We start from the raw sequence: 27,890 nt of genomic DNA, 5'->3' as shown, positions 1-27,890 counted from the left end.
TATCACAACTTTGATTACATTCGGCCCGAGAGAGAGACACACGGGATGTCTCAGGGCTCATCCTACAGTAGTCAGACAAGATGGTATTGTTCTTCAAGGTTGCAGTATTTTTCTCTTAGGCCTAAGCATTTAATTCAATTTCTCATTTAACCCTTTCAGTACTAAGTGGGTTCCCTATTTGTCTAGGCCACCACAGCTCTTCCCACCATTTACTTTGACTCCTGAGGCCAGTTCGAACTGGCCGCAGATGTGAATCAGTCTGCGCACCGACAGCGGATCCGAGCAGAAGACGGCGACATTGTCCATGTACAGGGAGGCTTTGACCTGAGTGCCTCCACTGCCTGGGATCATCACTCCTCTTATGCCCAGATCCTTTCTGGTGGACTCAGCAAAGGGTTCTATGCAACACACAAAACGTTCAGGGGAGAGAGGGCAGCCCTGCCTGACTCCAGATTTAATAGGCAAGCTATCTGATTCCCAGCCATTGATTGAGACTGCGCTACTGATGTTAGCGTAGAGCAGTTGGATCCAATTGCGAATTCCCTCCCCAAACCCCATTTTGGAGAGCACATCCACCATGTAGGTGTGCGATATTCTGTCAAAGGCCTTCTCCTGATCCAGGCTGATGAGGCAGGTGTCCACACCCCTGTCCTGCACATAAGCAATCGTATCTCTGAGCAGCGCGAGGTTGTCAGAGATCTTCCTGCCAGGCACAGCGCAAGTCTGGTCAGGGTGGATCACCAATTCCAGAGCGGACTTGACCTGATTGGCGATGACGTTGCACAGAATCTTATAGTCCACATTCAACGGTGAAATGGGTTGCCAATTTCTAATTTCCTCCCTTTCCCCCTTGTGCTTGTAGATGAGGGTGATGATGCCTTTCCTCATGGATTCTGACATGCTGCCGGCCAGAAGCATACTCTCGTACACTTCTAGCAGGTCTGGGCTGATCCAGTCCCACAGAGCCGAATAGAACTCCGCCGACAAGCTGTCGCTTCCGGGAATTTTAGTCTTCTCAAAGGACTCAAGGGCCTTAGTCAGTTCGTCAGGAGTTAGCGGTTTGTCTAGGCTCTCCCGTGTACTGTCGTCTAAGACCTCCGTGATAGAGGACAGGAAGGACTGGGAGGCCGTGCTGTCTGTGGGCCCATTCCTAATTGCCCTTGGAGGTGAGCTGCCTTCTTGAATCGTTGCAGTCCATGTGGTGTAGACACACTAAAGTGCTTTTAGGGAGGGAGTTCCAGGGTTTTGACCCAGCGACAGTGAAGGAACGGTGATATATTTCCAAGTCGGGATGGTGAGTGGCTTGGAGGGGAACTTCCAGGTGGTGGTGTTCTCATGCATCTGCTGCCCTTGTCCTTCTCGATGGTAGAGGTTGTGAGTTTGGAAGGTGCTGTCGAAGGAGCCTTGGCAAGTTGCTGCAGTGCATCTTGTGGATAGTATACACTTCTGCCACAATGCGCCATTGTAGGGGGAATGAATAATTAAGGTAGTGGATGGGGTGCCAATCAAGCATAGATTACATTCTCTTTTGAGAGTTACTATTGGATCAGGCAGTGCATTCTAGATCATTACAACCCCTGCTTAAAAAATAAATTCTCCTCATCTCCCCCAATGCTTTTATTAATTGTTTTAAACCTTCTTCTCAATGCTGATTCTATGCTGTCCCCTTGTTACTAAGCGACATGGAATCTATGTCTAAGTCACCATCACACAAAACTTCACCAGCTCAGTATCCTGAGTGGGTGGAGGCCATGTGGGCGTGCAGTGTGTGATCGCAGTGAGAGGTTGAGAGATTCCGTTTGAGCTGAGTCAGGATTTAAAGAGAAGTTTCACAAGAAGGAACTATTGAGTCAACATCAGACTGTCTGTTAACAAAACACTGCACTGAAATGGCCATTCTTTTAAAGCTACTCATTTCAAGATGTTTTAAATGTTGCTGCCCATTACACTAACTTCAAGCCACTGAAGGACTATAAAAAATAAGAAATATCCCTTTACAAAATGGTTGAAGCTTCAGCTGACCTTAGCACGAGCACTGGAAGGATTATAAGAGCTGGGCTGTGGAGGGTAAATCAGCTGGAGTTCACATTCCTGCGGCTGAACTTTCCCAGGATTGCACTAAGTGCGGTAACAGGCGGGTAAAATGGAGTCCTACCCGATGAAAATGGCGGATTTTCACGCTGTATCTCCCTGAGTCCGCCTCATTATTTATGCATTCCCAGTAAATACTGCTGTTTCCATGGCGGGTGGGCTCTCATTCGCCCGCTCGACGTCACCCAGCTGTTGCATCACGCCGACCGCCATCTTAAAAGGCAGCCACCAGCAAAGCGCTCATCGCCACCAGCTCACCACCACCAGCTCACCACCGCTGTCCAGGAGACATGGTCAGCAAAGGAAAAAGACTGCAGCCCCCTGCTTCAACAACGGGCCCCTCAAGCGACTGCTGGATGCCGTGGAGGCCTGATGGGATTTGCTCTACTCCCGCTCTGGCCGCAGGATGGGTGGCAATGTCACCAACCCGGCTTGGGAGGTGGTGGCAGTAGTGGTCAGTGCAAATGCCCTGCAGAGGATAACAGCCACCCAGTGCCGCAAAAAGATGAATGATCTCCTTCGTTCCGCCAGGGTAAGCCACTCATTTCATCACTCCCAACTCACACACTCACAAACCCATCACACATCCACAGGGCGCTCACTCACTGCCAGTTCGAGAGACATCACCATTCACTCTCTCACACTCACCGTCATTGTCCTCATCCCATCCATGGGTCCACTCGCCACCCACATAGTCCAGGCATACTTATCATCTGGCCCAGCAGGCGTCCTGATACACTCTCCCCATCTCTATCCATGCAGGACAAACTGGCTCACAACAGGAGGGAAAGATCACAGACAGGTGAAGGGATGCTGAAGATCAAAGTTCGGACAGAATTCGAAAACAGAGCCATCCAGCTGGCCAGTGGTGAACGGGACCGGTCCTGTGCTGACGGTGAGGTCGGCGCTGCTCTACCAAGTGAAGATCCAGCAGTGCCACATCCATCAGACAACCGTGCTGTGAGTGATGTGCCCTGTTTCACAGGCCACTACCACGCACTAATTATCTCCTCTTGCTTCCGCAGGCACATCTGGGAAACAGCCAACAGAGACCATGACACAGGGCGTCCAATCAAGCTCCGAAGAAACCTCTGAAGAGGAATCTGAAGGCACCCTCCCTGAAGTCCCATCACAGCGCTCACCCACACCCTCCACCAGCGCAGAGACACACACCTCGGTGGGGCCTAGCTTTAGAATAGCCTCAGGATCACAACCTGGTGAGCACATCGCACTTTCTGATCCACAGCAGGTGCCTGGCACTTGGAGGACTGCTGGAGGCCAGAATGTTGCTGAGTCCGAGTCAGATGACGAGCCTCTGCACTCGGTCAATCACAGTTGCTGGAGCTGCAAAGGCAAGCTCGGGAACATCAGGAAGGGATGTCTGCTGCACTCCTCAGATTGCAAGGCATGATGGAGGAGTCTGTCCATCTTCAGGTTGATGTGATAGCGTCGACATTGCAATGCACCGAGGTTAACACTGGCAGAATGGTGGTTGCCATGGAGACCTGCACTGCTGCATGGGCTTAACTCCATCGCTGCTGCCATAGTTGGCCTCCTACAATGTGTATGCAAGTGGGGAGCTGGGCAGCTTGATTTCACTCCAGCTACCCCTTCCCCTCATGGAGTCAGCCAGGGACCCTTGGGCACCCATAAGGAGGAGGATCAGCAGGTGCACACTCCACACTCCGGGGCCATTCAACCAGGTAATACTGGGAGTGACCAGCCCATCTGAATCCTATCTTCCTGTGACCTCCTCAGCTCCAGCTTCACAGGCCGAGGAGGGCGCCACTGCCACATAGCAGGACCCCGAAAGCAGGCCCGGGGTCCTCCAAGTCTTGGCCCTCCAGAGGACGCCTGCCAAAGTCATCACAGACAGGGCGTCACAGTCAGCAGGCTGCCACCACTTCTGCTGTAGATGTCTGGGGAGCACCAAGCCATAGTGGCAGGGTCAGGAAGGTTAAGAAGATGTGGTTGCACAGCCTGGCCACGGGTGTTGATCACTTGTACATACTTCTCACTACTGTCAATAAACTCCTAAGAATGTCTCCCTGCCTATGGCTCCTTGTTCTGATGAGCAGTGTTCTTGTCACTCAGATGTGAAACCTTTCTGCACAAGATAAAAGGTAAGTGTCTCAGTCCAGGGCTTCTTCTCTGTGCTCTGTGCAGCCTTCAGACCACAATGATGGTCCAGCCTCACACTCCCTAGACACATTACTGATGCCTGCACCTCGGCGGTGCTGGTCATTGCTGCCAGAATGTAGTGGGCAGGCGCCACAGAGTTCTCTCATACTCTCTGTGTGCTCTCAGCACCTTTAAGGTGGGGCTGGCCCCCATCTCACCAGCATCTGTGACCAGTGATGCTGTGCCCCAGCTCCTGAAGGGCTGAGGTGCTGAAGGTGGACACAGCATCAGATGCGTCTTAAGTTTCATGACTGCGTCTCTGAGATGACACTGATCATGGAGCGCAAGTGAGCTGCCCTCTGCCAGACAGGAGTCAGACATTCTCAGAGGCTATGTGAAGATCTATGGAGTGTCCTCACTGCATGTTGTCATCATCCTCCTGCAATCGAGCGACTATTAGGGCCTCTACTGCATCTCCATGACAGGAGCATTCTCACAGAGGGTATAGCTGCTACCATAAGCCAGACTGGAGTGAAATATTCACAACTGTGATGTGAGGATCTACGGGGACACCTCACTGCATGTCATCAACATCCTCCACAAATCTGGCAGCTATGAGGACCTCCCGAGTGTGCCTGCCTCATCTCGCCAGTGCGAGAGCCTCATCCCCTTCGTCCTCACCACTGAGGACCCCCCTCGCTCTCATCCCCGTCAGCATCCTCCTCATCCCAGGAGACATGCAGCTCCTCCATCCCCTCTTCAGCCAGCTCCTCACCCCGTTACAGCACCAGGTTGTAAAGGGCACAGCAGACGATGTGATACCCTCTGTGGACTGTATTGCAGGGCTTAGCCAGACTAGTCCAGGCACTGGAATAGCATCTTCAGCATCCCAATGGTCTGCTTCACCAAGTTGTGAGCTGCTGCATGAGCCTCATTATAGCGTCACTCTGCTGCAGTCTGAGGCCGCACATCAGCCACAGCCTCTGCGGGTAGCCCTTGTCCCCAAGGAGCCATCCTTGCAGCCTCTGTGGAACCTGGAAGACTGCAGGGATCTGCGAACGACTCAGGATGTAGGCTTCGTGGACACCCTGGAAACCGTGCGCATACCTGCAGGATGCGTTTCTGGTGGTCGCATACCAGCTGCACGTTCAGTGAGTGGAAGCCCTTGCAGTTGATGAAGTCCATTGGGTGTAGCGACAGAGACCTGAGCACCACATGAGTGCAGTCAATCGCACTCTGCACCTGTGGGAATCCCGAGATCAGGGCAAATCCATTGGCCCTTGCATCCTGGCTGTCCCGATCCCGGGTGAAATGCACAAAGTTGTGTGCCATGGAGAAGATGGCACCCGTGACCTCATGGATGCATTTGTGGGTGGCGGATTGTGAAATCCCACAGAGGTCACCTGTGGAGCCCTGAAAGGAGTCACTGGCATAGAAATTGAGCACCATAGTCACTTTCACAACTATTGGCAGTGGATACCCTCTATGTCCCCTTGGCGCCAAGTCCTGCAGTAAGTGGCAGATGTGAGCCACCAGGTCCCTAGACATCCGCAGTCGTCAGCGACACTGGTTCTCAGTCATCTGCAGGAGTGACAGGCCCTGGGTGTCACTAGGCGCCGACCAGCCACGGCTCACTGTCGCTCCTGGGCAGTGTGTGCGGGAGCACCTGCTGCCCCTTCTTCACGAGGTTGCTGCTCCTGCCTTTGCATAGTCGCTCTCTCCTCCGTCTTCTACAGTCTCTGTAGGCCATCGGGCATACAGCTTGGTCACCCGAATCCATGATCCTGACGTGGTCCTCCTGCAGCATGAAAGAGAGAGAGACGTGGTTATCATGGCTGCACTTAGCACCTTTCCTGGCCATGTGTGACCACCCCTTAATGCTTCCCGGTGAGTGCTGGTCACCCTCGGATGGCCAGAGATGAGTGCGCTGCATGGCTGCCCTGTCAACCTGTGACATGGGGGACACTGGTCCAAACCAGGATGCTGAGATTGCAAGGGGCTGTGAGCACCTCCAGCAGCGACTGCTCCATGGCCAGCGTTGGTGAGGAGATTGTACAATGTGTGCAGTCCAACTGCTCCGCGGTCCAATAAAGTGGTGACGGACTCGAAGTCTGTGCCGGGGGGGTGGGAAAGGCAGGGGAGTTGGGGTGTAAGGTACAGAGCGCTTGGTGGCCCTTTGGTGCCTCCGCGTTGCTTGTATGGGTGGGCAGGCTAGGAGCCTGACCCCAATCATATCACTGTGACTGCGCCTGATCTGTCTTAGTTGCAGAGGCATGGTCAGTTTATCCAGGTGTCCCTAATGCTTGGCCACACCTCTCGCTCGCTTACCCTGCCCCCCACCTCGAATGCCTGTGCGCGGGATGCAGCACCGGGCCAGCACTTAATCCACTCCACCCCCTCAGCAGTCGCCTCTGAGGCTGGCCAGCTCTTGCCCCTGGACACCATCCTCCCCCCACCCCTCCTCAGCACTCGCTTCCAGGGCCAGACATCAGTTTCCCCCGCACCTCCCCCACCCGGCGCCCCTGAGGCCTGTAAACTATGGGCGAGCTGTGGCAAATGCTGCTGCTCACTCACCTCAGTTCCCCCAAAGTGGAGGCCGCCAAGTCGCCTGTGCGCTGTTGTGAAACACGTCGCTGTGCTTTCCCGCCGATGTGGACAGACGATATGGCGGGGTTCCAAGAGCCTGGCAGGATGGCCTTGTAATTATATGCTATTGTGTTATAATTAGCTCCCTGCCGACCGATGGCAGGAAACGCGGCCCACCATCAGTGGGCTGAGCGGATGATTGCGACCTGCCTTCACACCGTTGTGAAGAGGTCGCGCCATATTTTCCACGCACGTCGCCTATCACACCCACCGCCAGCAGGCTCGGAAAATTCCACCCCTGAATGTTATCCAGCACCCTGAGAAGAGAAAGGGGGAAGGTGTCAGAGCACAGTAAAGCTCTGCACCACCTCGAGCATTTTCCCAAAAGAAACCAAACAGTTAATTCTAACATTCTGTAAATGGTTTCTAGAGCTTACAAAGAGTTCTTGAAAGTCATTTTATCCATCATTAGCTACTGTATCTTTGTATTATAAACACAGACATTTTGTTAGAGCCTGCTCAAGTACTTACTGCAGACTGGGGATCTGAATCTCCCAGGGGAAATGTCTTGGTCCAGGACACAATGATGTCATTAGGGTTTAAAACGTGGAATGGGAGGGAGCAGTAGGAGTTGTCCTCAGCCCTCACTGATTGCATTTTCCTATATACAACCCCAATCATATATAAAAGCAAAATACTGCGGATGCTGGAAATATTAAAATAAAAACAGAAAATGCTGGAAAAACTCAGCAGGTCTGACAGCATCTGTGGAGAGAGAAACAGAGAGAGAAAAACAGAGTTAATGTTTTAAGTCCGTATGACTCTTCTTCAGAGCTGCTCTGAAGAAGAGTTGTGCTGACTCGAAACATTAACTCTGTTTCTGGCGAGGTGTCAGGCGTGCGGCAATGCCTGTGCGGGGGGGAAGGGAGTGCGAGCGGGCCGAGCACGACCTTGGCGCATGTGCACGAGTGCGTGCTACATATTCTCCCTGAGGCAGGGAGCTGCCTCAGGAAGGTGAAGCTATATGAAAAAATTTAATTAAAAATGTAATGAAACATGTCCCCTCATGTGACTCTGTCACATGAGCAGGGACATGTTATTAATGAAAAAATAAAGCTTTAATTTTATTTTTATTTGCTTATGGAAACCTCATCCTGCCCATGGATAAGGTTTTCAAAAAGGTGCAAAGGCCGCTTGTCCTTTACCCTTGCCCGCCAACCGTGAAGTTGGACAGGCAGTGAAAATTTATTTTAATAACTTGTTAATGGCCTTAATAGGGTTTTACTTGTTGGCGGGCAGATGCTGTCAGACCTGCTGAGTTTTTCCAGAATTTTCTGTTTTTATTTCATATTTCCAGCATCCGCAGTATTTTGCTTTTATATTAATGTTTAGTGTTGTATATAGGACTCCATTGTGCGCCCGCTGACCAAAATATCGCACGTCATTTTATGCTCGGTCGGGTCGGGCACGCGCCTGCCCGCCGAGCTAAACATTTTACCCATAAAGAAATCAGTCTCTACAGGCAGACGTAGATTTATTGGAAGAAAATTGGCCAGAAACAACATGGGCTGAATTTTCTTTAAGTCCATTTACCTGTCTTTGCTACACTTACCTAACTAAAATCCATCAACCTTAGCCTTGAAAATTTCAACTAACCCTGCACCCCCGTCTTTGAAGGGAGAGAATTCCAGATTTGCTGCTAAAATCCTCACGTGTCCTGATTGGTTGATCCAAGAAATAGAATCAATAGATAACATTGCCATGGAACACATCCCAATGGATCGCAGCCGACACCAATGGTGCTGTGGAGAAACTCAAGCGGGCAAACTACCTATTTTTAAATTGCTGATTTTTGATTTGCCAGGTTTTGTCAGTGCTACCAAAATAATCAATTACAGGACTCCGGACTAAACCCAGTCAAAACCATTGATTGTAATCAGAAGAAACCTTCTGCTTAGGAGAAAGTGAACTATAGCATCAAAAGCAAACAACTGAACCCTGGGCCTCAGTATGTGGGTCGGCCCGTATGTCCCAAATAGTAACTCAACCAAAATCTTAGGAATATTAAGAATTCACGTTATTTTCCACACATATGAATCAGATTGATGTTTTTGGACACATTTATAGGAAGAGGCTAAAGTTCATTTTCCATATGGACTCTCTTTAGTGTTCAGTTGACAGATGTGCCGTGTATCTGAAATGGAACATTCACATTCTGGGATTTTGCAAAGGGGAATATTTTCCCTGGTTCACTGTTTTTAAAAGTTATAACAGCAGACAAGAAAATCCTGTGCTGGGATGGCTAAGCAAATTTATACAAATATTTTTTATTTCTGCTTAGAATATTTTATCGCCCATCACAAGTTACCCTGAGATGCTGATGATGGTGGGTGGGCCATTTTGATCCTAGTGGTCATAATACTCCCACATAGTTGTTAGGTAGGGGAGTTCAGTGTTCTGATCTGATGGCAATAAAGGCATAACAATATATTTCCAACTCAGCATGGCCTGTGAATTTAAGGGTAACTTGGAACTGATGGTGTTCTGGTGTTCCCATGACATTGATGCTTGTCCCTCTGGATGGTAAAGGATTCATGTAATAGGGAGGTGTTGCAGAAGTAACCTTGGTGAGTTGCTGCAATGCATCCTGTCGGTCATAAATACTGTACTGTGCCAGTGGCTGGGGAGGGGAGAAGGATAGGTATTGAATCTAGAGCATGAGTGCCAGTCTGCTCTGTTTTAGATGGTTTTCTAGTGTTTTGGTAGCTGTACCCACCCATGCAAGGAAAATGGCTGACATCCAACGCTGAAATGCCGTAACCAAGTTCCCAATGCTTTTCTGCCAGCCTCCTGCTGTAACTCTGGCCGGAGTCCATCAAAATAATTCGGGGAAAAAACCTGAGACCGAGATGTGCTGGAGCCTGACCTTGGTTTGGAATTCCGGTTTGGTCATGGAAGAGATGGAACCCACCACCTGTCCCTTGCAAGGTCAGATGGCCAGGAGGTGGGCCATGGGCAATTCTTCCTGCTCCCTCTGCCCAGAACACTGGATAGATCCAGTGAGATGGGGTGTACCAGATGGAAAAAGACATAAGGGTCCACACACCAGTGGGTCCCGGCCAGGGAAGCATTCAGACTGCCAAAATTAATCTAAAAAAATGTTTAGCTCCCTTACCGGGGGGTTGACTGGGAAGCAAAGCATGAGGGCCCTAGGTGAAGAGTGGTAAGGGCAGGGGAGCTTCAGCAATAGTGAGCAGGTGTTGGATTTCCATAACCTCGGTCAAATAGGTGCCGGCAATGTCTCTGTGGTGGCATGGATACTCACTAGCTCCGTGAATGTGAAGTACCCTCCTGTTAACCCCATCAACTCGGGCTGGGGTTAGAGAGCAGCAGTGAGCACAGAACTGGTATAACTGCCAAGATCATGACCTGTGGATTTCCCGCTCCATTGTGTTTTGAACAGTGAACATTCTCAGCCCTTCCCTTTTTGTTTTTCAGATTTAATGTGTGTAACTGGTGATGTCATGCTCTAATTCATGGAAATTTATCATTATTTCTGCAGTTTCTGTAAGTTCCATTTAAAATACTTCCAGATTGATTGCATGTGTGCCAGAGAATGACAGCAGCAGAAATCCCTCTGAGTCCAAAATTCCTGTCCAGACGGGTGCAGAATAACTAGATCAGCTGTCTGCAGGTGGCGCTGGGGGAGATCCTGTCTCTGCAGGGACTGCTACACCTTTGCACTCCAACCACTGTTATCATAATTTGATAGATCAGTGTGCAAAAGTTCAGGCTTAGATTACTATTGTGTTTTATTCAAGGACACAGGTACGATTTCTTTCTCTCCCTCCTCTCCTGTAGGTGCTGATTCACTCTGGAACACAGGTCAATGGGCACAGTCCACTGGGGGAGCACAACTGAGTGTGATCGTGTTCTCATGCCATGTTCCCTATTCGAGTTTTCTGGTAGGAACTACTGAAGGAAGACACAGAGTTGGAATCATGCCTGGTTTCTTACCCTCTGTAGCCCATAGGAACTAAGGTCAATTGTGTCATATCAGCTGAAATTAGCATAGCCCAAAGATTACATCTGGGCTCTTCTTGTTTATGTATGTAGTCCATTTATTGTTTTAACTAGTTATCAGACTACACAGTTTCTCATCTGTTGTGATTCCTACCATTATTTTTCTTTTGCTCAAGTTGGATTTTATATTTCTGTACTAATCTGTATTTGTATGCTTTATATAATTGGGTCACATTCATAAAATCAAAAATTGTTGGAAAAACTCAGCAGGTCTCGCAGCATCTGTGGAGAGAGAGAGTTAACATTTCGAGTCCAGATGACTTATCTTCAGAACTAAAGAGAAGTAGAATTGTGGTGAAATATAAACTGTTTAAGGGGGGTGGAACAGGTGAAGCTGGATAGAAGGCCAGTGATAGGTGGAGGCAAAGGAGAGATTGCAAAAGATGTCATAAACAAAAGGTCAAGGGGGTGTTGATGGTGGTGATAATGGCTAAAGGAAGTGCTAATGGCGACATTAAGTGTAGCAAGAACATCCTAAGGAGACCAAAACTGCACACAATGGGCAGAATTTTCTGCCTACTGGGCGGGCGGGCCCGACCTTAAGGTTGGACGGACAGGTCCTTTAATTGTTTTAATGATCCTGTCAATGGCCTCAATTGGCCATTGACAGGCCAGTGGGCATGCAGCTGATTTTGCTGCGAGCCCGCCTTCCTGAAAATTTAAATGTGGCGGGATGACGTCGGGGGTTCCGCCTGACGTCATACCGCATCATGTTGCGCATCAGCGAGCGGGCCCCGCCTCCTGCTCGCCGACGGCAAAATTCAGCCCAATATTCCAGGTCTGGTCTCATCAAGGCCCTGTATAATTGCAGAAAGACACCCCTGCTCCTGTACTCGAATCTTCTTGCTATGAAGGCCAACATACCATTTGCCTTCTTTACTGCCTGCTGCACCTGCATGCTTACCTTCAGCGACTGGTGTACAAGGACACCCAGATCTCGTTGCACATTCCCCTCTCTCAATTTATAGCCATTCAGATAATAATCTGCCTTCCTGTTTTTGCTACCAAAGTGGATAACCTCACATTTATCCACATTATACTGCATCGGCCGTGCATTTGCCCACTCACTCAGCTTGTCCAAATCATACTAAAACATCTCTGCATCCTCCTCCCAGCTCACCCTCCCACCCAGCTTTGTGTCATCTGCAAATTTGGAGATATTACTTTTAGTTCCCTCATCTAAATCATTAAGATATATTGTGAATAGCTGGGGTCCCAGCACCGATCCCTGCGGTACCCCACTAGTCACTGCCTGCCATTTGGAAAAAGACCCGTTTATTCCTACTCTTTGTTTCCTGTCTGCCAACCAGTTTTCTATCCATCTCAATACACTACCCCCAATCCCATGCGCTTTAATTTTACACGCTAATCTCTTATGTGGGACTTTGTCAAAAGCCTTCTGAAAGTCCAAATAAACCACATCCACTGGCTCCCCCTCATCAACTCTACGAGTTACATCCTCAAAAAATTCCAGTAGATTTGTCAAGCATGATTTCACTTTTTTAAATCCATGCTGGCTCTTTCCAATTCTGCCACTGTTTTCCACATGCTCAGCTATTAAATCTTTTACAATGGACTCTCGAATTTTCCCCAATACCAATGTCAGGCTGACTGGTCTATAATTCCCTGTTTTCTCTCTATCTTCCTTTTTAAATAGTGGGGTAACATTAGCTGCCCTCCAATCTGTAGGAACTATTCCAGAGTCTATAGAAACTCGGAAGTTGACCACCAATGCAACCACTATTTCTAGGGCCACTTCCTTAAATACTCTGGGATGTCGATTATTAGGCCCTGGGGATTTATCGGCCTTCAATCCCATCAATTTCCCCAACACCATTTCCCTACTAATACTGATTTCTTTCAGTTTTTCCCTCTCACTAAACCCTCTAAACTCTCACTAAACACTAATCCCCAACATTTCTGGTATGTTATTAGTGTCCTCCTTTGTGAAGACAGAACCAAAATGTGTATTTAGTTGGTCAGCCGTTTCTTTGTTCCCCATTATAAATTCCCCTGTTTCTGACTGTAAGGGACCTACATTTGTCTTCACAATCTTTTTCTCTTCTCATACCTATAGAAATTTTTACAGTCAGTTTTTATATTCCCAGCAAGCTTACTCTCATACTCTATTTTCCCCTTCTTAATCAATCCCTTGGTCCTCCTTTGCTGAATTCTAAACTGCTCCCAATCCTCAGGTCTGTTGTTTTTTTTAGCCAATTTGTATGCCCCTTCCTTAGATCTAATACTATCTCTAATTTCCCTTGTAAGCCATGGTTTGGCCACCTTTCCTGTTTTACTTTTGCGCCAGACAGGAATAAACAATTGTTGCAGTTCACCCATGCACTCTTTGAATGTTTGCCATTGCCTTTCCACTGTCATCCCTTTAAGTAACGTTTCCCAATCCATCATAGCCAACTTGTGCCTCATACCATCATAGTTTCCTTTATTAAGATTCAGGTCCCTAGTCTCAGAATCAACTATGTCACTCTCCATCTTGATGAAGAATTCTATCATATTATGGTTGCTCATCCCTAAGAGGCCTCGCACAGCTAGTTTACCAATTATTCCTTTCTCATTACACAATACCCAGCCTAGCATGGCCTGTTCTCTGGTTGGTTCCTCAATGTATTGGTCCAGAAAACCATCCCGTATACACTCCAGGAATTCCTCCTCTACGGTATTGTTACTAATTTGATTTGCCCAATCTGTATGCAGATTAAAGTCACCTATAGTTACAGATGTTCCTTTATTGCATGTGTCTCTAACTTCCTGTTTAATGCCATTCCCAACATCAACACGACAGTTTGGGGGGACTATATACAACTCCCACTAACGTTTTTTGCCCCTTAGTGTTTCTCAGCTCTACTCATACAGATTCCACATCATTGGAGCTAATATCGTTCCTCGCTATTGCATTAATTTCATCTTTAACCAGCAATGCAACTCCACCGCCTTTTCCTTTTTGTCTGTCCTTCCTATATACTGAACACCCCTGGATGTTCATTTCCCATCCCTGGTCACCCTGCAGCCATGTCTCCGTAATCCCGACTATATCATACCTGTTTACATCTACTTGCGTGGTTAATTCCTCCACTTTATTGCGAATGCTCCTCGTGTTAAGGCACAAAGCCTTAAGGCTTGTCCTTTTAACATTATTTGTCTTGTTCCGACTATTTTTCACTGAAGCCCTGTTTGATTCTTGCCCTTGATTTCTCTGCCTATCACTTTTCTTATTCCCCTTTCTGTATTTTGTCCTTGTCCTTGATTCCCCCTCCTCTGACTCTTTGCATAGGTTCCCATCCCCCTGCCATTTTAGTTTAAGCCCTCCCCAACTCCTCTGGCAAATATTCCCCCTAGGACATCAGTCCCGGTCCTGCCCTGGTGTGACCCGTCCAGTTTGTATTGGCCCCACCTCCCCCAGAACCAGTCCCAATGTCCCAGGAATCTGAAACCCTCCCCCTCACACAATCTCTTCAGCCACGTATTTATCCGATATATCCTATTTCTACTCTGATTGGCACGTGGCACTGGTAGTAATCCTGAGATCACTACCTTTGAGATCCTACTTTTCAACTTACTTTCTAACTCCCTATATTCTGCTTTTAGGGCCTCATCCCTTTTTTTACCTATGTCATTTGTACCAATGTGTATCACGACCCACTGGCTGTTCACCCTCCCCCTTCAGAATGTCCTGTAGCTGCTCTGAGACATCCTTGACCCTAGCACCAGGGAGGCAACATATCATCCTGAAGTCTCATTTGCGGCCATAGAAACACCTATCTATTCCCCTTACAATTGAATCCCCTATAACTATTGCATTCCCACACTTTTTGCTCCTCCCCTGTGCAGCAGAGCCAACTGTGGTGCAACGAATTTGGCTGTTGCTGCATTCCCCTGAGAAGCCATTCCCCCTAACAGTATCCAAAGCGGTATATCTGTTTTGCAGGGGAATAGCCACAGGAGATTTTTGCACTGTCTGCCTAGTCCTCTTGCTCCACCTGGTGGTCACTCATTCCCTTCCTGCCTGTGGACTCTTAGCCTGCGGTGTGGCCACCTCTCTATACGTACTACCCACGATACTCTCCGCCTCGCGGATGCTCCACAGTATCCACAGTCACCGCTCCTCCGAAACCCGGGCTTCCAGGAGCTGCAGCTGGAGACACTTCCCGACCACATGCTGGCCCCGGGCACTGGAAATGTTCCCGGCTTCCCACGTAGAGCAGGAGGAGCACACCATAGCTTTGAGCTCTCCTTTAAATTAAATTAAATCTTTAAAGATCATTAACACTGCTGCCCATCCAACCTTAAGGTTAGCAGGCAGGCGAAGAGCCAAAGCGGGCTTCGCGTTTTCCAGGAAACCTCATTGATGGGTGGGATGAGGTTTCCTGAAGGTTTCATAAAATAAATAAATAAATTTGGTGAAATTGACAAACATGTCCCAGCTCATGTGACACTGTCACATGGCACTCCTCCAGCCTGCACCCAGGTGGAACTGGCATTGTCACATGAGGGGACATGTTTAAATAAATTTTTACTTAACTTATAACAAAATTTGTTTAAGAACTTGATCTCCCTGAGGCAGCTCCGTTCATCAGGGAGATTGCTGCGCTCTTTCGTGTGCTGCACGAAAGAGCGCAGGCGCCGACTCCCCCTCCTCCCCCCAACACAGGTAGCGCTGAGTTCCACCGGCTGCACGTTATGCTGGGTGAGCCTTAATTGGCCTGCCCACATAAAATGGTGGCGCGCAGCCAATTGTTGCCCATGATCAGCTCCGCGCCTGCCCCCACCCAGCCTGCCCGACATAGGTAAGATGCAGCCCCTAATTTCTAACTCTATTACCTAAACTCTACCCCCTCTTAAAACCCTATACACACATACAAGACACATAAGACACATAAAACATGGATTTTAAGGGTGGGATAAAACAGTTCAATAGAACCAATTCTGGAGTACAGGATTCGATGGGTTGATTTTGATCGATGTCTCCCAAATTCCATTCAGTTCTTTGTTGATGACATGAGGTGGTCTTCCAGCGCTTTCAGTATTTAGTTCACTGGTTGTGCACTTGCCTTTCAATGTCTTTAATGGTGATTTTCCCCTTTGCTTCTTGACAGGCGTTCTTAGAGAGAGCATGTTATAGAGATATGAGGAGAAAAAGCCAGCTAGCTATTATTGTAGGATTACTGGAATCGTACATACGCAGGAGAGAGAGGTTTTAGGTCCTTTTTTTTCAGACTAGGAGCTATCCTGCTGCACTGCTCTCACACAAACCCTGGTCACCTGATCAGGAGCCATTTAAAATGTTGTTGCCAGGCATTTCCCCATTAGACCAGACTCCTCCTCGGCGCCATCCTTCTTTCATGGCACACTCTGTTCCAAGACAGCAACATGGTATACATCCCTTACACTGTTCCAGTGGACATGTCTTTCAAACTGCAGCCATTGTAATTTTAATCCACAGTCCAACAGAAATAAAAAGATATGTTTTTTACAACAGTCCAACAGAAATAAAAAGATATGTTCTTTACATGCCTCCACCCTCAAAAGAGATGAAATGCCATTTCAAAAATGCATTTCATCACAAGATATGTGACACATGGACAACAAAACACAAGACTTACTTTCATTCATCCTTCCTCCCCCTTATACAATCTTATACAATATTCAACACTTCTTACCCCTTTAACTTACTTTAGTATTTTACACCCGGGATAATGCATCCGCGATCACATTATCTTTGCCGGCAATGTGAACAATGTTTACACTGAATGGTTGAAACAATAGACTCCATCCAACAGTCTCACATTTCGAGTTTTAAACTTTTCAATCAACACCAGTGGATTATGGTCAGTGTAGATTAATGTTTCTTTGTTATCATGTAGGACATAAAGTGTTTAAAGTGTAGAGACAATAACAATCCTCGAGTTTCAATTTCCACTGTAGAGAACTTCCTCTGATATTGATTTAGTTTCTTGGAAAAGTACCCCACCAGCTTCTCTATCCCTAATTTATCATCTTGTAATAGGACTGCACCTACCCGCAAGTCACTAGCATCAATTACCATTTAAAAATGTTTGGTAAAGTCAGGGGTGGCCAACACCGGTTCATTTATTAAGATTTCCTACAGCTTTTCAAAGGCTGCTTGGCATTCTGCTGACCTTTTGCTTGTTTTCTTAACAAATTGATGAGAGGTACAGCTATTGTGCTAAAGTTAGGCACAAACTTCCTATAAAACCCACACATTCCCAAAAACCTCATGATTTCTCATTTAGTCTTAGGAATAGGAATTCTATTAGAGCAATCACTTTTGCTGTTCTTGGCAACATTTGCCCTTGTCCTACGATGTGACCTAGATAAGTTACCCTTGCTTTTGCAAATTTGCTTTTGGCCAAATTTATGACTAAGCCAGCCAACTGCAACTGCTTAAACAGGTCCTCTAATTGCTTTACATGTTCTTCCCATGTGTTACTATATATTACAACATCGTCTAAATAAACCACACAGTAATGTACTTCAGCTACAACTTGATTCATGATTCTCTGGAACGTAGCTGGGGCATAGTTAAACCTAAATGGTATGACTCGACAGTGATACAACCCACTTGGTGTGACAAAGATGGACATTTCTTTAGCCCTTGATGTTAATGGCACATTCTAGTACCCCTTCAATAGATCAATTTTACAAAGAAATGAGGCACTGCCAACCCTATCAATGCAATCTTCTAACCGAGGAATTGGGTACGAATCTGTCCTCGTTACTACATTCACTTTCTGATAGTCTATACAAAATCTAATTGATCCATCTGGCTTAGGAACCAACGCCACCTGTGAACTCCAGCTGCTTCGGCTGGGCTCAATCATTTTCCAACATATATATGATCTTTGTTTCTACCTGAGCTTGTTTCTCGGGGCTCAGCCAATAAGGATGTTGTTTTATTGGCACTGAGTCTCCTATGTTCACATCATGTCTAGCTAACGTAGTACATCCAGGTGTATTCCTACAAATTCCCTTATGTTTCCTAAGTAACCTTATTAGATCTTCCCATGGTTCTTCCTCTAAATATGAGAACACAGTGTCTAACTGTCCCAGTATTTTCATATTGGCTAGTCGAATTGTAGGAGGTTCGCTCAGTGCACTATATACTTCTCCTTCTACCTTACTCTTACTGTCTCTGTCATCCTCCATTGTACCACCTGGCATACCTGCTCTTTCCATTCATCTGCCCTGCGGTGATGCTGCTTCAACATGTTTATGTGACATAGCCATTACTTCTTCCTACGCTCAGGAGTATCTATCAGATAAGTCACTTCACTAACTCTCCTATCTTGTAGGGGCCCTGAATTTTGCTTTCAGGGGTTCATCCTGCAAAGGAAATAATGCCAAAAATTCATCTCCTGCTTGGAACATTCTAGTTGTAGCATGTTTGTCTGCCCATTCTTTCATTTTAGTTGGGAAATTTTTAAATGCTCTCGTGCTACTTTACATGCTCCTGTGAGCCTTTCTAGAAACATGGACACATAATCCAACATGGAGGATTCACCTTTCTGCTTTAGAAACTTTTCCTGAATCACTTTTAATGGACCTCTTATTTCATGACCATAAATCAATTCAAATAGACTAAATCCAGTAGATTTATTTGAAAATATACTGGTAGCAAACAGTAAGAAATCTAATCCTTTGTCCCAATTCTTTGGGTATTCATGACAATAGGTCTTAATCATGGTTTTGAGAGTCTGATGGTATCTCTCTAAAGCTCCCTGTGTCTATGGGTGATAGGCGGTAGACTTTAGTTGTTTGATACCCAAATTGCTGATTATGTCCTAGGAAATTTTAAACATGAAGTTAGAACCTTGGTCAGATTGTATTTCAATTGGTAGGCTATAATGAGTGAAAATTTGAGTTAACTTTTCCACTACTTAGCTGTAATTGTCCTTAAAAGAATAGCTTCTGGAAATCGGGTTGTCATATCCATGACTGAAGGATATACTGATGTCCTGCTTTCATTTTGGGTAATGGTCCTACACAATCTAGCAATACCCGACTAAATGGTTCTTCAAAATCTGATATGGATATGAAAGGTGCTGGTTTGATTACATGTTGAGGTTTACCTACTACCTGACATATATGACACATTTTACAAAATTGCGCTATGCCCTTATGAAGCCTTGGCCAGGTAAAATGTCTATTTATCCATGCTTGGGTTTTCCGTATTCCTACATGTCCTTCCATATGAATTTCATGTGCTACTCGCAATGTCTCCCTGCGATATTTGGGCGGTACTGCTATCTGATGAGCAACCGTCCATTTCTCATCCGTAGGTCTGTGAGGGCATCTCCACTTCCTCACTTCCAGAGCTCCATTTTTACTGTAATAGCGCTCCGGAACTCCTTCCACTTCAGCTTCAGTGTGAGCTGACAGTGCTAACTTGTTTAATTCTGGGTCTGCTTTCTGAGCCTCAATGAACGAAGACCTGCCAAACACTTCCTTTGAATGATCTCATCCTTAAATAAAGTTTCAGCTACTCTAACATCTGCTCGTAGCATTACTTTGATCTCTGGTGATGGACTTTGTTTAGCCATTGCTCTGGTCACCTCACATGATGGAAAAATACCAGGAATTTGTTCTTGTAACTGGTCCATCTCTTTAGCCTCTCTCAGGCTTTCCGTAATATGGGCAAAGCTATAACCTTCACTTTAGTCAAATCATTCCCCAGGGTAAAGCAACTCCATTTAAGGGTAATTTCTTAACCACTCCTACAACCACCGATCCAGACAACAAATCACACTCCAATTGCACTTTGTACAATGGAGTCGGGATATACTCTCCACTTATCCCGTTTACCATTCATTGCTTTCATTGAACTCTCTGGATGGAAAAATAGGTCCTTCTCCAGCAAAAGAGTTTGAATAGCGCCTGTGTCCCCTAATATAATTATGGATTTAGCTGCATCATTTGATGAAAAAGGGGTTATCTTTCCTTTAGACAAAAACCCTTTATATCTCTCATCTACCTCATTCACTTTACCTGCATTCACAACCGTAGTTACCTCCAGTCCCTTATTTGTAGTTAAAGCTACAATTTGATCTGTGGCATTTTCTTTTTGAGTTCCCTTTTTGGATTCACGCTTAAGAACTCCAATAAGTCCCATGGGCATCCCTTGTAACTTCCAGCATTTTGAACAAATGTGTCCCACTTTATTACAATGGAAACACTTAGGCCTTCAAGTTCAACTCCACCCTCAGTACCTTCCTTTCTGATCAGGGAGTGGATATCAAAGTATTCCGAGCTATCAATTCTTTACCCTGGCTACTTGCCTTCCATTCACTCTTCTACTTTCGATCCTTTTCAAATTTATGGGGGTGATGGAAAAAAAAGTTTAGTTTTATGGATCAGCTCATAATCGTCAGCCATTACTGCTGCCTGTCTAGCAGTTGCAACCCTTTGGTCTTCAACATGACTTCTTATTACAGAAGGTCGTGAGTTTTTAAATTCTTCCAAGAGAATGGTCCCTCTGAGAACTTCATAGGTAGTTTCAACTCCTAATGCTTGTATCCACCTGTCAAAACTACTTTGCTTAATCCTTTCAAATTCAATCTAAGTTTGCCCAGGCTGTTCCATTAAATTTCAAAACTTTTGTCTGTATGCTTCAGGGACCAACTCATATGCACTCAAAATGGCCTTTTTCACCACATCACAATCCCTGGAAATCTCCTCTGACAGTGAAGCATACATTTCCTGTGCTCTACCTGTCAATTTGCTGTGCATGGGCAATGTCCAGTTTTCCTTTGGCCAGTTCATCTGTTTAGCTGGCTTCTGAAATGAAATAAAAAATGCTTCAACATCCCTTTCCTCAAACTTTGGAAGAGCTTCTCTCAGCATCTGATGTCTCTTTTTTAAAATCCAGCTTTTTAAGCCGATACTCTCTGTCTCTTTCCTTCATTATCTGCCATTACTAACTTCTCCCTCTGGAGATCTTGCATTTCTAATTCCTTTTCTTGTTTTCTTTCACTCGCCTGCCTTTGAAATGCACTCTTTCTTTTTCTTTCTCTGCCCTTTCCTTTTCTGCTACCTCTAGTTCCAATTGTTTTATTTGCAACTGAATTTGAGCCCATTCCAATGAACCACCACTTGGAGAACTCAGTCTCTCAGGTATTCCTTCCAATTTCAAATGCTGTGCCATCTCTTCGATTATCTCTGCCTTTCTAGATTTGGCAGTCAATCCTACTCATAATTTACTTGCCAATTTAATTAACCTGGCTTTTGGGATCCCTTGTAAAAGCGACAGAGACATCTCTTTCACTTGCAGGAAAGTTTTCACAGTTTTCAGTGCCATCTTGTTTTGATAGCACAAACCTGGTGTTTCCTTTTATCTTTTATTACTTACTAAATCTACGCCCAAATCATTGTTGTCTTTTGTTCCAAAATATCTTGGTCAAGCCCCCAAACTTTGTCACGGCTCACTGGGGATAGTGCGCTGCAATATTAAGCCCCACTGCTCCCCAAGCTGTGACAAATGTGAAAAGGTTTGATCAACCCACCTAATTGTTTAATTTAGATTAACAGAATACGAGCACCAGGTTTGTAAACTTGATAAGTAAATAACTGTTTATTAAACAGATTGTCTTTAACCAGTGGCAAAAGGAAGAAATATGAACCGTTAATTTCTAACTCTATAACATAAACTCTACCCCTTTTTAAATCCCTATACACACACATACAAGACACACAAAAACATGGATTTTAAGGGTGGGATAAAACAGTTCAATAGCACCAATTCTGGAGTACAGGATTCAATGGGTTGATTTTGATCAATGTCTCCCAAATCCCTTTCAGTTCTTTGTTGATGACACGAGGTGGTCTCACCAGCATTTCCAGTCTTTAGTTCATTGGTTGAGCACTTGCATTTCAATGTCTTTAATGGTGATTTTCTCCTTTTCCCCTTGACAGGGGTTCTCAGAGACAGAGCATGTTATAGAGATATGAGGAGAAAAAGCCAGCTAGCTATTATTGTAAGATTACTGGAATCTTACACACACAGGAGAGAGTGGTTTTAGGTTGTTTTCCTTTCAGACTAGGAGCTATTCTGCTGCACTGCTCTCACACAAACCGTATTCACCTGATCAGGAGCTAATTATAATGTTGTTGCTAGACAGTCCCCCATTGGACCAGACTCCTCCTCGGCACCATTCTGTCTTTCATGGCACACTCTGTTCCAGGACAGCAAAATTGTATATATCCCTCACACTGTTCCAGTGGACATGTCTTTCAAACTGTAGCCATTGTACTTTTAATTCACAGTCCAACAGAAATAAAAAGACATGCTCTTTACATTACCTTATGGCAGCTGGTGCTGTCCAAAAGTGGGCATGACTTATCTTCCGCTGACAGAAATGCAGAGCACTGATGGGACGCAGTGCGAAGCAGAGTAACAATCTGACGGTGATTGCCACTTTGCAGAAGATCTAGGTCATTACAATGATTCCTTACATTCTGCTTCGCTGCAGTGTATTGCCACCTATTTCATTTGATATTGCCCCATTATTCCCTTCATGTCTAACTATAACATAGTTGGCTAGAGTTTGATGAGTGAGGTCCAAATTGTGACATATCATGGCTATCAATATTTTGAGACAGTTCTTCTGCAGCATTTGATCATTTTTCTTTTCTGTTTTATTTCAAAGCCATGCTTTGCAATAATTTTAAAAATGGTTATAATTTATAACACTGGGGGACTGTTTTGCTTTGGATTCCTCCATTTGCTTCATCAAGCTTGGGCACCTCAGGCAATGCCAGGGCTTCCTCTACAGTCAAACCTTCCTTTTATACCAGGGTCAGCTGAAGGTAGAACTCTATAATGCCAAGCATCTCTCTTGCAACAAAAGTCCTCCCCTATACCCTCATTCCTTCCTTTCTTCCCTTCTGCAAAGAAAGTACTTTCCCCTCCTACATTCCTTACCATTGAAGGATTTCTCTAGCTGTCATCTGTGGCTCAGTGATAGCACCCTTACCTCGGAGTCAGAAGATTTTGAGTTGAAGTCCCAGTCCAGAGATTTGAACACTCCAATAAGGGAATGCTGCATTGTCAGAGGTGCTGTCTTTCAGGAAAAATGTTAAAGCAAGGCCCGTCTGCCCTCTCAAGTGAAAGTAAAATATCCCATGGCATTATTTTGAAGAGCAGGGGAGTTATCCTGATGTCCTGGCCAATATTTATCCCTGAATCAACATCACAAAAAAAATTATCTGTATTATTTGGTCATTATCACATTGCTGTTTGTGGGAGCTTGCTGTGTGCAAAATGACTGTCATGTATTCTATATTACAACAGTGCCTACACTTCAAAGCTACTTCATTGGCTGCAAAGTGCTTTAAGGCATTCGGTGGACACCAAAAGCTATGTCTAAATGCAAATCTTTTTCTCCCCACACCCCCCTCCCCCCCCCCGAGAAGAAAATGTTGAAAATATTAGAACTGTTTAAACTTCCAAAAAAAAAAATCCTGAGTGTCAAGAAAGGGAATTGGAATGCTGGCTTTCATGGCCATAGTTTCACTTCCTAATATGAATCTTTTTGTGGCTTTTTCAAAATAAAATTTTAAGGGGGAACCAGCAACAAAGACTGGTCTTGGGACTGTACAGAGCAGAATGGAAGCTGGAGCCTGAATGGAGTGTGAACCCAGGGAGAAGGTCATCAGACTGTAACCAGGGAGACCACATGTCCAATGCAAATGAGTTACCATTTTCTAAGGAACAAGATCAGGTTGATAATTCCTTTTACCTTAATTGGATCTGCTTGGGCATTGACAAAAATGAGTGACAAAGCTAAAAGCCACATTCAAATATGGTTAAAAACCCAATAAGACAATCCACATGAAACTGAAAAAGTTTCCATGGCACATATAAACTGAGGTTCACCATTTGCATTGGGGGTGCTCGAGACCAACACTTTGCTCATCATGTTCTCTCAGGTGCTACATAAAAATGCAGGGTAACCAACATAAATAGATTTTGAGTTGTCTGTGCTCATTAATATTTAAACTAAAGGACAGCCGGAAGAAACTTCAATAGTGTACAGATTGACAGATATGGTTTAATTTTAGGAGAAGTGCTGATATTCAAACCTGCTTATGTGTCAATTTTTCAAGTTAGGATGTCATACAATATATTTGTGATATGGTGGTTGAGATTCAGTGCTCATCTCCTGCTCACTGCATCTCAGCTGCAGGTTAATAACTGGACTTGCTGACTGTACTTGAGATTTTATACCTGGAATCTGTTTCATGTTCAGTCTCTGCATCACAAATATAGATTCGAAGCCACAATTCTTTTGTCTAGGTTTACATTCCAGTATAAAACAAGCCCTGCTGCTCTCCATTTTCACTTTAGAATTATGCCTCTCTAATGCTGTACTGAACATAGCCTGTATGTTCAAGTGTGTAGAAAGGAAAGCAGGTGAATTCAGAGCATTAAAATCCAAGAATCTCAGCTAATTTGTAAGTTGTGTTGTATTGAGAGACCAAGTAGTCAATTGAAAAGGTGCATAGAACTGTGAGCTGGCAGTAATTGCTGGAGGCATCACACTGCCCCTGAACCCACACCCACTGTATAAATCATGAAAGCAATGTACAGAATCAATACAAAGCCTGGAGATTGATTTTAGATATATTCCATTAAAACAAACAGAAAGAGGCTCAAATTACATCTACTAATGAGAAGGACCAATTTCAGATTTACAGAAAAATGAAAAAATATATATATTCTACCTCCATGAGGTTCTTCAGCTATGCAGGCATTTACAGTTTTAAAAAAGCATGCAATTTTTGTAAGACTACTTAGTCTTCTGCACCATTGCTTACAGATAGTCTGGAGCTCAGAGCACATCAATGCTCAGCTGTTAAAGGGTTAATGGCCACAGCTTGGTAAGACCCTGTGAGTTTAATTGCTGTTCAGTGAGGGAGCTTCACAGCAGGGAAAGAAAATCAGCATGAAATGTCTTTCCATTTATTTATGTATGTCTTCAAGACACTTTTTATGAATATATTATTCTTCTGCCAAGGCCAAAGTTTAATTGCTGGGCAAACATAACTTCAGGTTAATCAGAGTTTACTGCAAGTCAGCACTCGGGATGAATTGGTTTTTTTGTGCCATAGGCTACAGACATTTTGACTCCTTAATAAGGTGTTTTTTTGTTAAGAGGAAATTCTAAATAATTGTCTTGCTTCCTCTATTTTTTTGGATTTTCCAGTCCCATCAGTGGCAGGTATTGTTGCGGGCAGGACCGAAAAATCACAGGGCACAAGGCATAATGGCCAGCAAATGTGCATAAATGTTGCATTTTTATCATATTAACTTGGCGGTGTTGCACATAAGGAGTCAAGGTCTAGTGTAGTCTCCAGGTAAAGTGGAGCTAGAAGGTCATGTAAAATTGGAACCCGGCATTCTGTCCTTATTTTTATGCAATACATTGATTTATGATCATGGGCAGCAGCATTTTACCCCCTTCGCGTGGGGTTGTGCGGGAGTGGGTGCAAGCGGGTGGGTTCTCGATCGGTGCCCCTGGTCGGGGGCGCGGCGCCATTTTACGTGGGCGGGCCAATTACGGCTGTGCGCTCCCTGTGCGGGCCGGGTGGGGGGATTCCCTGAGCATGCGCGGGAAAGAGCGCACAGATCTCCCTGAGGTAAAGTGCTGCCTCAGGGAGATCGGTTTAAAATTCAAATTTTCATCAAAGGCCGAAAAAGAAATTCCTGACATGTCCCCTTATGTGACACTGTCACATGAGCTGGGACATGGCAATTTCTTTTATTTAAACATTTTATACAAATTTTAAATCCCTCATGAAACCTCATCCCGCCTGTGGATGAGGTTTCATGTTTTTTCTGAAGGCCACCTGGGCTCTTTGCCTGTCCCCCAACCTTAAGGTTGGATGGGCAGGTCTATGAATCATTTTAATTATTTTTTAAATGGCCTTAATAGGCCTTTGACAGTTCGGCGGGCGCGCAGCCAACTCAGCTGCGCGCCCACCAAACTGAAAATCTAAATGACGCGGCGTGATGTCAGGACACACGCCCGACATCACCCTGCGGCATTTTACGTGTCGGCGAGCGGGCCCCGCCCCCCACTCGCCGACCAGAAGATGCAGCCCCATGTCTAGTTAAATAGCAAATTTGGGAAACAGATGGAGTTAGAGCATGGGAGCTTCCGCTACATGACAAGAGTTTCCTTGTAATCCAGGTAGGAACAAAGGATCAGGAGTAGGCCATTCAGCCCATTGAGCCTACTCGCCATTCAATATGATCATGGCTGATCATCCACTTCAATGCCTTTTTCCACACTATCCCCATAACCCTTTATGTCATTGGAATTTAGAAATCTGTCAATTTCTGCTTTAAACATACTCAAAGATTGAGATTCCACAGCCCTCTGGGGTAGAGACTTGATTAACAACTGTCTGAGTAAAAAAAAATTCTCCTCATCTCGCTCCTAAGTGGCTTCCCCCTTATTTTGAAGTTGTGTCCCCTGGTTCTAGACTCCAACCAGGGGAAACATCTTACCTGCATCTACCCTGTCTATTCCTTCAAGTTTTCTGTAGGTTTCAATGAGATCACCTCTCATTCTTCGAAACTCTAGAGAATACAGGCCCAATCTCTCTTCATAGGACAGTCTTGCCATCCCAGGAACAAGTCTGGTGAACATTTGTTACACTCCCTCTATAGCAATAATACCCTTCCGAGGGGACCGAAACTGCACATAGTACTCCAGGTGCGGTCTAACCGAGGTTCTATACAATTGAAGCAAGACTTCGCTCCTCCTGTACTCAAACCCTCTTGTGATAAAGGCCAACATACCATTACCTTCCTAATTGCCTGATGCACCTGCATGTTAGCCTTTCGTGAATTATTGACAAGGACATCCAGGTCCATTTGCACATCTACACTTTCTAATCTCTTACCATTTAAGAAATATCCTGCACATCTGTTCCTCCTACGAAACTGGATAACCTCACATTTTTCCACATTATATTCCATCTGCCCTGTTCTTGCCCATTCACCAAGTCTGTCCAAATCCCCTTGAAGCTACTTTGCATCTTCCGCCACAACACAAATTCCCACCTAGCTTTGTGCCATCAGCAAAGCTGGAAATATTATGTTTGGTTCCCACATCCAAATCATTGATGTATAGTGTTAATTTGTTCCATTATAGAAGAAGAAAGCATATAGCATTCAAGCTTCATAAAGACAGAAGTTATGGTTGTGGTGTTAAAGTAAATGTGGAACGACTTATACCAATACCATTTCTTTCTTTCTTCTGTAATCCTATTATGTAAACAAAGCCTAACTGGACAGCTAACACTTAAAGAAATACAAAATGATGTAGCTGCAATCAACCAACCAGTGGAGAAAGAAGTTTGGACAACTCATCAAAACCAAACCTTTCATCCATCATGAAGATTTAAAAAAAACTGTACATCATTTTAAATGTAAATACAATTATAAAAATGAGCTGAATATTTTGTGACAGGTGTATTCAATGAATTTTCATTCCTTGATCTCTTTATCCATCATTGATTGCTGCAGTAGGATCAGTGATATTTAGCCCTAACCTTGAGTGAGTCAGAGTGGTTTTGTAAATTGGCTTCTCTCCCAATTTCTTTCTTTCCTGCTGGTTAGGAAACCACCACATTTTATGCATGCTTTGGTTTTGAGAAATCAAGTCCCTAGTGGTTTAAGCAGTTGAATGCTGTACTCCTAACTGCAATATGGAGAGTTTCAAGTCCCATCCCTACCAATCAAACTTCCTTATCCTGGTTGAGTGATTTTCGTTGTTTCTTAACTGGATCAATGGAGTGCCACATGGAAATGAATCCTTCTGTAGGTAGTCTGCAGTGGAAGGAGGAAACCAAGTAATACATGTTTAAGATATCCACAGTTCACTTTAATTCCACTGCTTATTGACCGATCTTGAAGCATATTGTTGCTGGTCGTTAAGTGGCTAATGTTCAGGACAGTCCTGTTC

The 27,890-nt window shown here is 45.1% G+C and overlaps 1 long non-coding RNA gene across 1 annotated transcript; it reads left to right on the top strand.

Annotated features, from left to right (window-relative positions):
- Positions 1 to 990: 990 nt before the first annotated feature.
- LOC144678776 (uncharacterized) lies at positions 991 to 27,387 on the top strand. Its single transcript, XR_013576179.1, has 4 exons — positions 991 to 1,166; positions 10,297 to 10,365; positions 10,660 to 10,763; positions 27,208 to 27,387. It is a non-coding gene; the product is annotated as an uncharacterized LOC144678776 (long non-coding RNA).
- The last annotated feature ends 503 nt before the right edge of the window (positions 27,388 to 27,890 follow it).

Source organism: Cetorhinus maximus, chromosome 3 (genome assembly GCF_964194155.1).
Source record: "Cetorhinus maximus chromosome 3, sCetMax3.hap1.1, whole genome shotgun sequence".
Classification (NCBI taxonomy): domain Eukaryota; kingdom Metazoa; phylum Chordata; class Chondrichthyes; order Lamniformes; family Cetorhinidae; genus Cetorhinus; species Cetorhinus maximus.
Note: the sequence above shows the minus strand (reverse complement) of the source record. Positions and strands in the feature narration are given on the sequence as shown.